Below are 18886 nucleotides of genomic sequence, written 5' to 3'. Positions count from 1 at the left end.
GCTGGCAGAAAGGCACCCCATCGGCACATGCTAAAAGCAAAATCGCTGCTCCAGCATAGGTTGGCTGGGAAGGGGTACTCAGGTGTGATATTGGCAGTGGGAGAAGATGGGAGGTAAAATGCTGTGCTACAAGAAACCTGAAAAGGGGGGGGGGGGGGGGGGGCAGAGACAGATAGGAAGAGAGAGAGAGAGGCAGGTGGAGGAGGTGAGGGGGAAGTGTCATTCGATCACGTGTTATAGATGCATGTGTGCTCACCACAATGACCTTGAAGAAAACATGATATGATGGTAATCCCAAGAGTAAGGTCTCCTACTTTTTTAAAAGTACATAGACCTGTTTATTTCTGCAGTGGTTTATGTCAGTTTACAGCTTGAACACTTAGCTATTTTTCGACATAATCACCATTTCTGTCAATGCAATTTTTGTAGACACTTTGGCAGTTTTTGTATGCCCATGTCATACCAGCTTGCCGCCATGTTGTTCAGAAAGTTATGAACCTCTCCTTTCACCTTGTCATCAGAGCTGAATCACTGGGACCACAATTAACGCTGACAGAGTGTAAGACTCTGAAAAAACTCAAATGGGCAATTCTGAACTGGAGAAGAGGAATGTTGAGCAAGGGCATACACATTAGCCATGACAACACTCGCCCACACATCACTCAGCAAACCGTTGCTCTCCTGCAACAGTTTCAGTGGAACATAATCACCCACCCACCCTGTAGTCCTGACTTGGCACCCAGTGACTATCACCTGTTCCCTAGGTTAAAAGAACATTTGGCCGGAAAGTGATTCAGCTCCAATGACAAGGTACAAGAAGAGGTTCATAACTTTCTGAACAGCATGGCGGCGAGCTGGTATGACATGGGCATACAAAAACTGAAACAGCGTCTATAAAAATTGATCAACAGAAATGGTGATTATGTCGAAAAATAGCTAAATGTTCAAGCTGTAAACTGATGTAGACCAACGTAGAAATAAGCAGGTCTATGTACTTATAAAAAAATAGGAGACCTTACTTTTGGGATTACACTCGTAAATCTTTCCATGCAAGTTCTGATTTCTCTTATTGTACTATGGTGGTCATTTCTCCCTATGTAAGTGGGCGCCAACAAAATATTTTCACACTCCAAGAAGAAAGTTAGCAAATGAAATTTCATGAGAAATTCCTGCCACAGCGAGAAACACCTTTTTTGTAATGAGTGCCACTCCAATTTGTGTATCATATCTGTGGCACTCCTCTCCTTTTTTGCAATAATACAACAGGAGCTGCCCTTTGAACTTTTTTGATGTACTCATTCAATCCTGTCTGATACGGATCCCACACCACACAGCAATACTCCAGAAGAGTGCAGACAAACATGGTGCAAGCAGTCTCGTTAGTAGACGTGTTACATTTTCTGAGTGTTCCGCCAATAAATCGCACCCTTTGGTTTGCTTTCCCCACAACATTATTTAAGTGATCATTCCAATTTAAGCTATTTTAATTGTAATCCCTAAGTTTTTAGTTGACTTTACAGACTTCAGATTTGTGTGATTTATCACGTAACTGAAATTTAGTGGATTCTTTTTAGTGCTCATGTGGATGACTTGGCATGTTTCATGATTTAGAGTCAACTGCTAATTTTTGTACCACACAAATATCTTGTCTAAATCATTTTGCAATTTTTTGTGATCACCAAATGACTTTGCATGATGGTAAAAAACAGTGTCATCTGCAAACAGTATAAGAAGACTGCTCACATTAACTCCTAAATTGTTTATGTAGATCAGGAACAACCACCCACATTTTTATCTTTGCTAGTAGTAAAATCCTCTAACCACCCAATGTTTCTATAGTAATGATGATTAAAGTAGGAAGTAACGTCACTTCATGAAATTCATGAAGTAGAGTTATGGCAAGCTAAAGCATATAATAATAATTACTGGCCAAATACTTTATTTCAAAGTTTTATGAAACCTAATCAAAGTATTCCTAAAATTCCTACCACCCACCATGATAGCTGGAATGTTACTAGTGGGCAGTAGGGACCAGACTGACTACCACTGGTCTGTAACTTATTGAAAAACATTATCAGTAAGTGCAGAATTGTCCAATATATATGTAACTTTCACACTTACGTAACAAAAGACATTACACTGAACATAGAGATGCAGAAAGAAAAGAAAGTAATTATGACAGAGAAGGTGAAGAAAGTTTAATCCTTCTGTCCTACAGTCTGGTAGGTCACACAGCATCCTTATGGTTTTGGTGACAGCAAATGCTAATTGTACGAATATATAACAACTGTATATGCACTGCAGGCTTAATGCTGCCTATTTCTGCTGTTACTCTAGTAGACACAACCAAGATTAAGAAACTGAGTTGCTTGTGGCCAGTGGCACATCTGTACGTGGCCTGTAAGCAAAACCTCACTCCCATTAAAGTTGAATGATTTGGTGCACCAGCAGTTTTGGTGGCCTTGTAGATGCAGTGTTGAGCCACAGGTAGTTGCAAAACCCTTGAGGCTTTCACATCTGTGGAGCAAGGTTCCCAAGCAACACAAACCTACTACCATCAGTGGCAATCAGTGTTGATTGGAAAGACGAAAGGAAAGTAGGATAGTTCATGCCAGAGTAGTGCACTCCGTAGCACAGCACTCCAACTCTGCGGGCATCTCTGTCCCAGCCCACTGCACTTGATGTGGCAGCCTGACAGCCCATGGCTCTGGGCTGCCTCAGCCTGCTGCAGCCCACCACACAGGGCATGCTGTGCCACAGCATGGGCAACATTAGATGGACACACCGCAAAACGTTACCATGTGGCATATGCTTCCCATTGCATCATCAGCCGCCGTCACTGAAAGACTCTTTTTAGTCACAGATGTCTTGCTAGCATCTGTTAGAGATATTTTAAATGACTATGGTGAATCTTTGATAATGATGACTTTATGTGCTTCTTTCATAACAAGATGTTATTTCTGATTACGATTCATCATGGTGGAAACTAGTAAATAAATAAAAACAATTGCAATCAAGACACATGCGAACAAAAGCATATATTTTTCTGTTAGAGATATTTTAAATGACTATGGTGAATCTTTGATGATGACGACTTTATGTGCTTCTTTCATAACAAGATATTATTTCTGATTATGATTCATCATGATGGAAACTAGTAAATAAATAAAAACAATTGCAATCAAGACATGTGTGAACAAAAGCATATATTTTTCTAGATACTAAATTTAAAACATGAAAAGATAGAGCTAAAATAAAGCAGCCATTATTGGCCCTTGTAATCAATAATAATTTGGAAATAAATTGATTTTTATTTCATTCCAAAAATTCAAAATTTATTTGAAAACATGTGTACATAAATCAAACATATGCAACAAAACCACTGAAACAATGGAAAATGAACTTAATGTAGGAAAAAGAGTGTCCGCATTTTTCACTAATTTGTTTTGGATAGAGTTACTATGAATAAAAAGAAGAGCATCAACATTGTCCGGTGTAAAAGTGACCATCTTGCATTCAGAATAAAACCAGCAGAACTAAAATTTCTTTCAGAAGCAGAGCCAGATGCTCATATACACAATACTTTTCTGGCGATCTTCTGAAGTGTCGGAAAATTTTACTGTTCCATTTTCCAGTAAGGAGCTATATTTTTTCAATTTTGCAGTTCTGATTTAAATACCTCTCCAACCCACCTATTGGAATAAGACTATCATCGATATCTGCCCACAAAGAAAACTTCATTACATTCTCTGGTAGTGGAATTTTTGTGGAATTTGATGAAAGAATTTTCTCTTCCTGGCTTGTACATACCTCTTTCACCATAATGTCCTTTACCTGACTGGAAAAATACAAAAGATCTTTAATACATTGTTTTGCAAATCCATGCCAATGTGAGTCCTACTTTGAATGTGAAAGTGTGTAGGTACATGGTGAAAGACCACCCTGGATATGGTAAAGTTAAAATTTATTTAAAAAAGAGTATCACAGGCTACAAGTGTTTTGTATCATATGCATTTCTGAATAAGAGAAGATTTAATAAAAGTATTAAATATTTTTATTAAAGTGAAATAGAACCAAATTAAGAAGAATTCCTTCATATTTTTTATCATCTTGAGAGGCACTGGTGTTCCCTGGAGTCAGCTGCCTGCATCTACAATTGAAATGGAGGAAAGGAAGTCCACAGTCATATTTTAGTAAAATTAATAGAAGGAGAAGCTTTCAGAAGATGAGAAATATAATTAAAATATATATAGTGATGGACACAGAAAAAGAAATGACACAAGGTAAAGTGAATGAACAATAGCACAATTTCATACATGCAGTACATTTCATAATAATGCAATTGTGTTAATATTCTGTCTTCATTTCAAGCAAAAGTACAATTACCAATCAAATTTCCTTCATTCTTTCCTTTAATTTTTTTATTATAATACAAAAGTTTATTGAAAATAAAACCAAATTTTCTGATGTTGGAGGTATTTGAACCATTTCATTCAATTTCAGGGCTCCACCATGGTAACTCATAAATTTGACCATGCAGTCTGATAAAGTGTTCTCATATATTCAGCTATTCTTTAAGCGAAGGAACATCGACTCATAAGTTATGAGGCCTATACTCAATTCTATGACCAGCTTTGGTTTCATTTGAGAGTTGTCAGTTCCCTTTGAAAAATTCCACTGGGAAGCTATTACCATAGCAATAAATGGACTGTATACCTTGCCTGTACCATGACTTCAGGCCTCTTATTTTTAGATATCATTTTTAAATCACAAAATGATGTCCAGAGAAAAATTTGCTACATCATGCCATCTCTGAACAATTAACTTTTCCTATAAGTATATTTGAGCTGTTTACATAAAAGTCCTATTTCAAAGGCTTCTCTGTCTTGAGGTGCCTGACTCAAATGCTGTGACATCTTCCATGACAACAGAAGCTGCAGTGTAGGTAATTTCTCCAGTTCTAATTCCTTAATTACGGTAATAGAATAGCATGCATACTGCGAGAAGAGAATTAATGCATTCTTCAATGTGATATCAGTTCCTTCAATTTAAGCTATTTCTCCCTTCTCAGAGAGTTTTTTGCACAAACCCAAGTATTGGCTTTCTATTGATTTTAGGATTCTCAACCGCCTATTCCAGCAAGTATTGTCACACTGTTCCAGTGATCTGTCAAGAGCATTAAGGCCTCTTTTCTTTGTGTAAGTGACAAGTTCTTTTGCCCCAGTCAGAAGACCATGAACTTGTGTACAATTAACGCACATTTAGTCCACATTAAAAGCATTTTTAGCTCTGTACAGGTATTTAGCATATGGCAGAAACAGTTCGGTTTTGAATAATCACACAATGCAGTGATAATGTTGGCATCTTGATCAGTCATAAAATGCATGTCTTTCAAAACAGTCATGGATATCAAGAGACATATATAGTGTCAACAATTCTCTTTCTTTATCGCGCATTTGGTTCATCTGGAAGCAGGTTGTAAACAAAACACAAGATCTGAGAGTCCAATCAACAAAATAGGAGGCAGTATGTATCATATAGTGGTTTCTTCTTGTGCTGCATGTCCAGATGTCTGAGTTGCAGAGCACTCATCTTTTGTCATGTGGGCAATAACCTCCGGGATAATTATATCTCTTAAGCTTTTAGCACTTTCTGCATCTGCCATGACATGTTTGTGGGATGAGGTATAATAGCCTTACTTTTCTGTAAGTCACTCCAGTGTCAACTAACGTCTTAACAAGATCCAAAAAACCTTTACCTCTTATAGTTCCTTATGACCTTAGGTTTCATACACACATAGCCATCTGTTTATCAACATTTATCTGAGTTTCTCAGCCACACAAGATCCTTATTTATTAGACAAGCACAGATGGCAAAAAATGTGTGAAGTGCCACTAGACCTTTTGGCATGAGTATAAATTTCACTGCACAGTTAACAACAAACAAAATTAACATTTTTTCCCATCGCCACCCACTATAAGTTTAAACACCATCCAAATTGAACTTTGTTTCAGACTGTGTGGTTCTATACTCCCCACTAATTAGTTTTTCTTTTACTTCCCTTTTTCTTAACATGATCTTCTACTTTTGCCAACTACTTTTAGTTTCCATACTCATTTTCAGTGTAAGAGAACATGGAGAAATTGACCCCACCCCATTATGTATGCTCTACTTGCCACTTGTAGACCATAACTCACTACAGCAACCAGTGACACCACTAATTCCTAGGCTGCAGCACACCAGTGCTTGTGCACAGCACTGGTCGGCCCATGCAATGACATAATGGGCTCACTCAGTGATGCAGCCTGTGTGCTTCTTTCTGTGCATGATTGTGATGAGCCTGTAGCACACCAGTGCTTGTGTACAGCACCACCTCGGCCCTTACAGTGATGTCACGGACTCATTTCATCTGAGACTGTTGTAGTCCAGTGTGGTCACAGCCCACGATCTGGGCCTGGCATAACTCTGATTCATGCACAAAATGCAACAAAAGAAAATTCTATGAAGAGCTCATACTCTCCGTGGACACTATGCCACATATTGCGAGCTGCAAGGTCATGGAGGTTAGTTGAAAACCCTAAACAAAAATCATAAAAATGTAATTTTGATATGCTGCAAATAAACTCATATAGTTCCCTAAATCATTCCCCTTATTTCCTTTGCAACCACAGTAACCACAAACATTTGTTTACAATTGAGACATTGTAGGAAGAAGGGGTTCATCTAGCCACTCGATAAAATTAAACAATGGAAAATCCAGGATGGAATGTAAAAACATAATATTCCCACAAAATAAAATTGCTAGTTATTCTGTTGATAGACAATTTTTCATACTACTTTCACTTAATAAAAACTAATTTAAAAATGTTAATGTCAATAAACAAACATTTCCTAACAAATGTGCACACAAAAATAAAGCACCCATATACTAATACAAATTAACTTCAAAATTCCATGCCTACAAAGTCACTTAAAAATAACACGTAGAAAACATATACCTATAACTACTGCAATGCACTGTCAGTATATTTTCCATTGTGGCTCACGCTAATTAACCAAACCAATATAGCTAATGCAGTGCAATAACATATCACAGGTACCAAATGAACATTTTACCTATAAATTTATGACTCTTAGCAAGTTAGAATGACCCTCTTCCTAATGACAAAGTCACAAAACACTTATTGTAGTCATTAATACCAAAAAAGTTATATGCCAGTCTGTCCTCTGTTAACATAATCCTAGTCGGTCTATATTCTAGATGAACACTTTACATTTAAAACCATAGTGTTACGGTCTGAGAGTTCCTACTTACTCTCAGTAAACATAAGTTTAAATGTATTTCTCCAATCATGTATCGATCCAGCACAGTGCAGTGCAACACACATTGGTTGATGAGTGACAGCCGCATGGTGCACATGGGCAGCATCGACCTTGGGCATGTTGCATTCGCAAAGCACAGTATGGACACGGTGGTGACTAGCAACAATGGCAAGGGTGGTAGGTTGGCAACATACCACCAGGTGGCCATATGGCTGCAGGTGATGGCTGGACGGTGCACCCCAAGCAATGGCAGCATGACGCTGATTGTTTTGGTCCACTCAGCTTTGATGCACAGTGAAAGTAAAGTAACAGCCAGTTGCAGTGGATGGCCATGTCTGTCAAATGAGTCCAGAGGGATGCTACCTTACACACATTATGCATTTGTCCAGGATCCTGCTGTATGGAGTGGCCCAGTGCACTTGTGTCTCAATATGCTGACAGGCAGGCAGTAGGCAATAAGTTGCACTAAGCTCTTCGTACATTAGACTACGCTGAGATGTTGCATCCTCGGCCACATGGCAAGGCCTGGCTGCAGCTCTTGGCTCAGTTGAAGTCACAGCAGCAAAACCGTTAAACAGCATACAGTCTCAAACAGGAACCAATAATTTTACAGTCACCCTTCAGGCCGCACCATCGATCAGAACCGTATTCTAAAGCCAATTGTGGAGGATCCAGAGTGAGACGGGAGAGAATTGGAAAGGAGGTGGCAAAATTAAAGAGTTAACTAATGAAAACTGGGGTCAGAGGTAAAGGTTGATAGCTAGTCAAGGAATTTGGTGAAAAAAGTAAAGGAATAGGGAACGGGAGTGTAGGGGGTTCTTGCTTATGTTGCTATTGGTTGGTCCTGGTGAGCAGAGGTAGAGGTAGACGGCATTAGGCTGTATGAGAGCAGTATGCGGCTGTATGAGAACTCATTAAGGAAAACATCAGTTTTATATGATGGCTGTCACATAACAGAGTGTTGCAACTGCACTCTGCTCTCCAAGACCACACAGCAACCACATACCTGACTCGCCTCCCATGTTAAACTACTGACTAAAAAGTAGTGCGGATATGTCAGTTTATTTGGCAAAGGGCTAAAGGCACCCCTGTCAATGGCTTTTACTAGAATCTATTGCTTCTGTTCTGAAGAAAGGGCCGTTTAGGGATGTAGGTACTGGTGGCTTGTGCAGTACTTCAAAGGCTCAATGGAAAATTAAGTTTTACATACAGTTTTGCATGAGATCATAAATATTCCCAGATCAGCTGGCCACCCTGTAGAAAAATGTTGTTGCACTAGGCCGTATTGTCCAGTTGCCAACTTGAAGTCAGAAGTGAGGCTGTCAATTGAAAAGGAACTAAAAAAATGTTGTAATCTGATTTCAAAGATACAAGAAGAAAATTTGTTCGACTGTTATGCCAGAGGAATACTCTGAAAACTGTTTTATCCTTGATAGACAAAGGACTGATTTCGAGATTCTTTTATTACTTCTAATATTAACTATCTTTTTTGTTCTGATGTGCTGGCGTAAAGACATACTGTATAATTTCATGTCTGTGTGTGTGTTAAATGAAGGTGTTAAATGATGAAAAATGTGTTTTATAATTTCTGTCAAGATCAAGCCTAAATCCCAAACCAATGGAGTACAAATTATTCTGTTAATTCGAGAAGGCGAATTTTAGATGGAGGCGACGATCTTCACGACGGCGCTGCTCAACAATAGAGGTACGTGATTGTGTTCACTACCTTCCTTTGGTGGCCGCTAAGATTAATTCCGATGTGTTGTTGTCCAGACATTCAGAACCTGCAATCTTCCTTTTGGTATAAAAATAGGAGTCCGATAGAAGAAGAAATATTCTTAAATTTAAATAATTGCAATTCTTTTTCCCAGGCCACGGGGAATGATAGAACGTACGTGCCTCTACCCTGACTGTACGTTCGCAATCTCCGAGTGGGTTACGACGTAATTATTTTACGAAAAAAGATATTAAGATGGATCTTTCTCATCACATCGCAACCACTCGCACGCGAATGTACGTATCCTCTGAATGTGTCTAGTCAGTAATGCGCATTGTTCTAAAGCTTTTCTGTTAATATTCAGTGGATTGCATCTCTGCAATTAATTTTTGTTTATGCCACAAATCGCACTTCACGTGAAGTATTTATTACGCAAGTTTCAGGCTCCGTTTAATGTCAAAAAATATCGAAGTACGTCTCACTAAGCAAACCGCTACAATAATTTCATATCTCTACAACTACAATAACACAAAACAACAATAACATAACAGAGAGGGTACGTTACAATGGCGACCGAGAGCCATGACGATTATTTCAGTAAAAATTAAGCCATTTTTGCCATCCATTGTTGCTACTACAACTCATTGTTTCTGTTGCATGTTATGCGAGCTGCGTACCAAAAATGAAAAAAAGCCCATAGAAATTACCAATTGTTGAGAGAAAAGTGTTGGACCATTTAATGTTAATTCTTCTGACTGCAAAACCGTCCGAAAAAACACGTAAGGTAAGAGCAGCAGCACAACTACGTTTTAGTTGAAAGTAAATGTGGGATTGTTTTTTTTTCATTTTTTCGACAACCACTGCGTAGTCCTTTTTTTCCAAATTCTTTTCCATTTTTTTACGTAAATGCATCACAAGATGGCGGACAAAATTTATTAATTGCGCGCTAAAAAGGAAAAACTCATTTATCAGTCTTATGTTTTGCCAGAGACATATTTTACTACGCAAGGAGGTATATAACTTGCGTCTCGCGACCCGCTGGTCGCGATGCTGATTGGCTGAAAGTTAAATTCATGACGTCGTATACAGTAGCGAATCAGAAGCGCAGCATTGCAACCAGCGGGTCGCAAGACTAGTCGAAACGGATGTAAATGACAGCCGGCATCTTAATTTAAATGTTTTCGAAGTTGTTGACGTATTCGGTTTTCTCGTATTGAAGCCTGCGATTTTGAGTATTACGAAAGTAATGATCCACCGTATTTGAGATCTCTCCAAAAAGTGCCGTTTTTAATTCGGTCTTTCATTTGTGTATGAGGAAGCTAGTATTATTGACTGAATACTGAAAGATAAATTGTAGTTGCACATTCAACAAATGATTAAATTAATGCAGTGCTAGCGTTAGATTCATATTCTCGTACTGGCACCTTCAGTGATCTTAAACAAAACACTTGCCAAGTGGTTTTCCGAAAGGAAGTAGCAAGGTTTCTAGTAACAGTATAATTCCAGTCTCGCTGTATCCCTTAATAAAAGAGATCGAATATATTACAATGTATTATAATGTATTTGCACAAAACATAACTCCAATATCTGTAATTGAGTAACTTTAACATTAAAGATCTCACACAACTTCACATTTTGATATATCTGGCCGTATTACGAATACTGGGTTGTATTATTGTTTTGCATGACAGTTTGTCATATAATTTTCGAACACAGATTGTATATGCGAGATTACTGTGTTATTAATAAATGAACCCCAGGCGCATGTAACACAAACAAATATGATGTTTGATAAACCATCAAGAATAACGTTTACGTTTATATCTCCTTAGCTCATCTTACATGATGCCAGGTATGACAGCTTGAAACAAGCAAGAAAAACAGTTTTACGTTACAGGACTGATAAGAATCGTACATATTTTTGGATACACATTATCAACATAATTTTTCCAGGTTTATCACCACACCCAAATACTTAAATATAGCTGCTTGTCTGTTGTAGGTCTGTGTTCCCATATTTTAGGCTGATATTTTCAGTATGGATATTTCTGCTGGCTTGGAACTGCATGTACACTGTGTGTGTACAAATTATGAACGAACTGTTACTACTGAAATACTGGTTTGCATTTTCTATGTTCAGAGTAAGTTTTTCTCCAGGTCATTGTAAGTGCTATCACTAACTACAAAATATGTTATCATCCGGATTACAGAAGCGTCCGATTCCACTCATCTGCTTTGACCAATGATGTCACTAATATGGTGGAAACGGCCATTCTGAATATCTCCAATATAGCGCCTATAACGTCATTACATAAACACAAAAATAGATATAAAACCCAACAAACACGTCTTCCTCCAAAAATATAATCCAACTATCGAGACCAGCGCGAGAAATTGGTCGTTTTTGGTTGCGGACAAACTAAATATAAACACATACAGGCACACACCACAATCCCAAACAACACAAAACGACTACATAAAAAAAACCACAAAATCACAAATCCCGCTACACTCACAATATCGACAGGCATCGAACACTTCCCTTCACCTACATAGCCCAACTGCAATTGTCGATACCACAAAATAAAAACCAACTACTCTAAAAATTATAATCACACTGCAACTATTAATACCACAAAACCAACACATGAAACGATGAAAATTGGATTCGCACACTTTCCTTGACCTATACAGGTCAACAGCAGCTTACGATACCAAAACAGCTTTTTGACAACACATTGGAATCGGACACTGCCCTTGACCTATATAAGTCAACAGCAGCTCACGATACCAAAACTCACATAGCTACGATGACAAATTGGAATCAGACACTTCCCATGACCTATATGGCTCAAATACAACTGACGATACCAAAAAAATTGGAATTGAGTTCTTCCCCTGAGAAACATAAATCAGCCTCAAACACCGATACCAAAACATCAACCACCAACACATGCAGTAAATAACACCGACCGAACAACATATAAAAACTCCACCAAACATCATAACACGTGAACAATAGATCCAAAACAATGACTACTTACCCCAAAAACGTTCCGGCACTACACACTAGGCCAGCCACCCCAATATCTCTCTCTCTCTCTCTCTCTCTCTCTCTCTCTCTCTCTCTCTCTCTGTCTCTCACACACACACACACACACACACACACACACACACACACACACAAGCAAAACAAATTCCTAACCCACCTACAACCTACCAACCCCCCTCACCCAACCTTCACCCTCCCCCCAAAAACAAAAACCCACCAACAGTCCCTGGTCCGAGATGCCAGAAGTCTGGCTGATCACATATTCAGCTTGCATACACCGCATTTCGCTGTCTGCACCACAAGCCCAAAAAGTTGCAGAATCTTAATAACGGACAACATGTCGTCCCCCATTTTAGGCCGCAGACGCACACTGTTAAACCTAGAAGTCATATCCATACCTAACAATAGAAGCCACAAATAACCATAAACACAACAGAAACTTAATTCTTAACTCACTTGGAATCAGACACTTCCCATGACCTATGTGGCTCAAATACAACTGACGATACCAAAAAAATTGGAATTGAGTTCTTCCCCTGAGAAACATAAATCAGCCTCAAACGCCGATACCAAAACATCAACCACCAACACATGCAGTAAATAACACCGACCGAACAACATATAAAAACTCCACCAAACATCATAACACGTGAACAATAGACCCAAAACAATGACTACTTACCCCAAAAACGTTCCGGCACTACACACTAGGCCAGCCACCCCAATATCTCTCTCTCTCTCTCTCTCTCTCTCTCTCTCTCTCTCTGTCTCTCACACACGCACACACACACACACACACACACACACACAAGCAAAACAAATTCCCAACCCACCTACAACCTACCAACCCCCCTCACCCAACCTTCACCCTCCCCCCAAAAACAAAAACCCACCAACAGTCCCTGGTCTGAGATGCCAGAAGTCTGGCTGATCACATATTCAGCTTGCATACACCGCATTTCGCTGTCTGCACCACAAGCCCAAAAAGTTGCAGAATCTTAATAACGGACAACATGTCGTCCCCCATTTTAGGCCGCACACGCACACTGTTAAACCTAGAAGTCATATCCATACCTAACAATAGAAGCCACAAATAACCATAAACACAACAGAAACTTAATTCTTAACTCACTGAAATCAATTGCCGTTCTTCTATAGAAGTCATGAACACGCGGACCATACACACACCACCAACAACAACAAGACAGCATCTACAAACAAAACACACTCATAAACTAAACTCTGCACCATAATACATCACACACCACAACATCTTTACGTCACTGGCCAAAGCCGACGGGTGGGATTGGCCGCCTCCATTGACCCATATCATCAGCATATATAAAGACATTTGGACCCTTTAGTGTACTCATATGGTTTATGCAGAGAATGAAAAGCAGTTGACCCAATACTGTGTTGGCTCTGAAGCTGAGGGATTCTTCCCTACATTTGTTTATTAGAAATGTCAGTGGCTCCACTGGAAAGTCTGAACAGTAATTAACTACTCTTGTACATATGTCATCGGGCCCTATGGCATTTTTTTCTTTATTTTCATTTTGCAGATTATTTTTTATATTTACAGATCATTTGTGAGAAACAGAAATAAAGACTCTGTTACATTTGCAATGCTTAAAGAAATATATTCTTCATTTTTGTTTTGTTTTGTGGGATTTTGTCATATGAGATTGTCTACCACATTTACAATTGTGTTCATAGAAAATGGAATCGATGAAATGTGGGTCCAAAAATTCATTTCCTTCTCTCTCTCTCTCTCTCTCTTTCTCTCTCTCTCTCTGTTCGTGGAGTCTTCATTACTGGTTTGATTTTTATTTGTGCCTCCCATATGGATGTTTCAGGTCCCCTCCTGCCCTTTGAATATGACTGGTGTGATTCATTTCTTTCTCATTATATTTTTGCTTTTCTTACAGCATGCAATATTTTTGCAGTAGCTTAGAGATGAATAGAAAGTTTCCCAATGTTTATCCATGGTCCATGGATTTTCTATAACCATGTTACTGTTATGCTATATTCTGGACTGTACTAAACTGGTACATCAGAAATGTATAAAGAATTGTATGCTAGACCTAAGTGTAAGTATAAGCAGGCAATCAATGAAGCAAAGAAACTACATGATATACTAAACATTGAAAAGTAAAAAAAAAAAAAAAATAAATAAATAAATAAATAATAACAGAAAAAAATGCAAAGAAGCCGGAAGTGAAATTAACAAATGATGATATTGCCATAACCCAGATGAATGTAAGAAATTTTGTATCCAATCCAGTGAAGAAATAGTTGTTGTGGTCTTCAGTCCAAAGACAGTTTTGATGCAGCTCTTCCTGCTACTCTATCCTGTGCAAACTTCTTCATCTCTGAGTAACTACAGCAACCTACATCCTTCTGAATCTGCTCAGTGTATTCATGCCTTGGTCTCCCTCTATCGTTTCTACCCTCCACCCTACCCTCCAATAGTAAGTTGGTGATCCCTTGATGCCTCAGAACATGTCCTACAAACCAATCTAATCTTCCAGTCAAGTTGTGCCACAAATTTCTCTTCTCCCCAATTCTATTCAGTACCTCCTGATTAGTTACATGGTCTATGCAACCAATCTTCAGGATTCTTCTGTAGCACCACTTTTTGAAACTTTGTATTCTCATCTTGTCTAAACTATTTATTGTCCATGTTTCACATCCGTCCATGCCTACACTCCATACAAATACTTTCAGGAAAGACTTCATGACACTTAAACCTATACTCAATCTTAACAAATTTCTCTTCTTCAGAAACATTTTCCTTGCTGTAGCCAGTCTACATTTTATATTCTCTCTACTTCAACCACCATCATTTATTTTGCTCCCCAAATAGCAAAACTCATCTACTACTTAAAGTTCTATTTACTAATCTAATTCCCTCAGCATCATCTGATTTAATTCGACTACATTCCATTATCCTCATTTTGCTATTGTAGATGTTCCATCTTATATCCTCCGTTCAAGACACTGTCCATTCTGTTCAATAGCTCTTCCAAGTCCTTTGCTGTCTCTGATAGAATTATAATGTCATCGGCAAATGTCGAAGTTTTTATTTCTTCTTCATTGATTTTAATACCTACTCCAAATTTTTCTTTTGTTTCCTTTACTTCTTGCTCAATATACGGATTGAATAACATTGAGGAGAGGCTACAACCCTGTCTCACTTCCTTCTCAACCACTGCTTCCCTTTCATGCTCCTTGACTATTATAACTGCCATCTGGTTTCTGTACAAATTGTAAATAGCCTTTCACTCCCTGTATTTTACCCCTGCCACCTTTACAATTTGAAAGAGAGTATTCCAGTCAACATTGTCAAAAGCTTTCTCTAAGTCTACCAATGCTAGAAACATAGTTTGCCTTTCCCTAATCTAACTTCTAAGGTAAATCGTAGGGTCAGTATTGCTCAAGTGTTCCTACATTTCTAAGGAATCCAAACTGATCTCCCCCAAGGTTGGGTTCTACCAGTTGTTCCATTCATCTGTAAAGATTTCGTGTTAGTATTTTTCAGCCATGGCTTATTAAACTGATAGTTCAGTAATTGTCACACATGTCAACACCTGCTTTCTTTGGGATTGGAATTACTATATTCTTCCTGAAATCTGAGGGTATTTCATCTGTCTCATACATCTTGCTCACCAGATGGTAGAGTTTTTTCCTGGCTGGCTCTTCCTAGGCAACCAGTAGTCCTAATGGAATGTTGTCTACTTCTGGGGCCTTTCACTGCTGTGTCAAATTCTTCACGCAGTATCATATCTCCCTTTGATTTTCATCTATGTCCTCTTCCATTTCCATAATATTGTCCACAAGTACATCACCCTAGTATAGACCCTCTATATGTTCCTTCCACCTTTCTGCTTTCCCTTCCTTGCTTAGAACTGGTTTTCTATCTGAGCACTTGATAATCATACAGGTCATTCTCTTTTATCCAAAGGTCTCTTTAATTTTCCTGTAGGCAGTATCTATCTTATCCCTGGTGATATAAGCCTCTACATCGTTACATTTGTCTTCTAGCCATCCATGTGTAGCCATTTTGCACTTTCTGTCGATCTCATTTTTGAGACGTTTGTATTCCTTTTCACCTGCTTCATACAATGCATTTTTATATTTTCTCCTTTTATCAATTAAATTCAGTATATTTTCTGTTACCCAAGGATTTCTACTAGCCCTCATCTTTTTACCTACTGGATCCTCTGCTGCCTTCACTATTTCATCTTTCAAAATTACCCATTCTTCTTCTACCATATTTCTTTCACCCATTCTTGTCAATTGTTCCCTAATGCTTTCTTGGAAACTCTCTACAACCTCAGGTTGTTTCAGTTTATCCAGGTCCCATCTCCTTAAATTCCCAACTTTTTGCAGTTTCTTGAGTTTTAATCTACAGTTCATGACCAATGGTCAGAGTCCACATTTGTCCCTGAAAATGTCTTACAATTTAAAACCTGGTTCCTAAAGCTCTGTTTTACCCTTATATAACATATCTGAAATCTTGCAGTGTCTTCAGGCCTCTCCCACATATACAACCTTCTTTCATGATTCTTAAACCAAGTGTTGGCTATGATTAAGCTATGCTCTATGCATAATTCTACCAGGCAGCTTCCTCTCTCATTCCTTACCCCCATTCCATATTTACCTACTACTTTTCTTTCTCTTTATTTTCCTACTATCAAATTCCAGTCCCCCATAACTAAAACTTTCAGCTCCCTTCACTATCTGAATATTTTTTTTAACATCATACATTTCTTCAATCTCTTTGTCATCTCTGGAGCTAGTTGGCATATAAACTTGTAATACTGTGGTAGGCTTGGGCTTCGTGTCTACCTTGGCTACAATAATGCATTCACTATGCTATTCGTAGTAGCTTATCCATGCTCCGTTTTTTATTCATTATTAAACCCACTCCTCCATTACCCCTGCTTGATTTTCTATTTATAATGCTGTATTCACCTGACCATAAGTCTTGTTCCTGCTGCTACTGAACCTTACTAATTCCACTATATCTAGCTTTAATCTGACCATTTCCCTTTTTAAATTTTCTAACCTACCTGCCAATTTGACATTCCAAGCTCCAACCCATAGAACGCTAGTTTTCTTGAAGAAATGAGTAGTTAATAAACGACCTCCCTAAAGTGCACTTAGTATCAGCAACAACTGCTTTGAAAAGCCTTTCCCAAGCAATTTCGTAGGAGTGTGTCCAAGTACTATCCTGAAAATAGGTAAAAATTTCAAACCTTCAGATAGTGTTGATTACTATGATTTGTCATGTAATTTGTTAAAAGATATTATTGACTGTGTAATTTATCCTTTAACTTATTGTGCAAATAAATCTCTAGAGGAAAAGAAGTTCAATGAGAAACTAAAAATTTCTAGAGTTGTGCCCATATATAAAAAGGTTGAAAAGAACTGTCCCACTAGCTATAGGCTCATATCCATAACTCCTTTTTTTTTCTAAGATTTTTGAAGCAATAATATATAAAAAAGTTAGTGTTTATTTGGGTAAATCAATGATAAACAATTTGGGTTCAGGAAAGGCAAATGCACAACTGACTCAATGGATTCACAAGTAAAATTTGTCCTAGTTGTGTTTGAGGCTAGAGACTGACCTGAGCAGAGCTTTTGATTGTGTAGAGCAGGGCTTCCCAACAAAATTTTCTCAAGGACCCCTTGTCATATCACAGTATCAAGTACCTAGAAAGCCAAATTAAGAGTCTTTTTATACGTTTTCTAGTTTGGTACTTAAAAAAACATTGACATATTCATTATTGAAAAAACATTGAGCTTAAAACTTTTTCAATTTAGCCATCATCATTATTGTTAAATTTTTGATTATTGCTCAAAATCTTTGTTATACTAAACACCCAGATTTGAAGACAAAGTCCTAAAAAAAAAAAAAATGAACTGAAAATGACAGGAAAAAATTACAAGTGATTGTATTGGTCTTTCAAGTTACTAGACTTGAGATTGCATTGAGTAGACATGTGTGAAAAACAATAAAACACTAATTTCATACAAGGTATTATTTATTTGAAAAAATAGTTACAACAGAGTACTCCATCAGTATACAGTTAGTTTTAATTTTCAGTTCTTAATGAGATGAGTTCAATCTGACCTGTGAGTCCATTATTTCTGAAATATTAGGTTCCGAACTTGAAACTTTCACTCTGAAATCCGACCACACGTCGAGCCAATTCCTATATTTGTTTTTCATGAAACACATGGAAGAAAATGCTTGCTGACACCGATATGTGGTTGCAAACGGAAGAATCTTTTTCATTACCTTATCTCCAAGTTTCTTGTAGTCCTTGCATGTTGTTGCCCAGAAGTCTGTAATTTTATCACCAATGAAAATGTTTATCATCATACCACAGCTGGACAGATCCACAAGTTGATCTTGCTCTTCTTCAGTGAGGCCTTGGATTTTGTCTATTTCTTCACAGCTGAAGGGATTTTTAATCCATCTGTCATCAGGGTCAGGGAAATACTCTCTAAAAGTGGTGGATAGGCTGTGTAGATGCTTGGCTACATTGATCTTGATCTGGTCAGGCAAACTCTCCTCTGATGACTCTAAGAATTGTTTTAAAGTAGAAAAGTTAGTGACTCATTTCCTATCCTTGACGCCCAGATCTGACACTTTTTGACGATAGCACTAATCTTATCCTCAACTTTGAACATGTCTACATTTTTCCTTGTAAACTCAAGTTTAACACATTCAAGTGTTCAAATACATCAGCTAAGTCTAGCCAGCAATGTTTCTTCCATGTTAA

The sequence above is a fragment of the Schistocerca americana genome, chromosome 1 (assembly GCF_021461395.2).
Source record: "Schistocerca americana isolate TAMUIC-IGC-003095 chromosome 1, iqSchAmer2.1, whole genome shotgun sequence".
NCBI lineage: Eukaryota > Metazoa > Arthropoda > Insecta > Orthoptera > Acrididae > Schistocerca > Schistocerca americana.
This window is presented reverse-complemented; position numbering follows the sequence as displayed.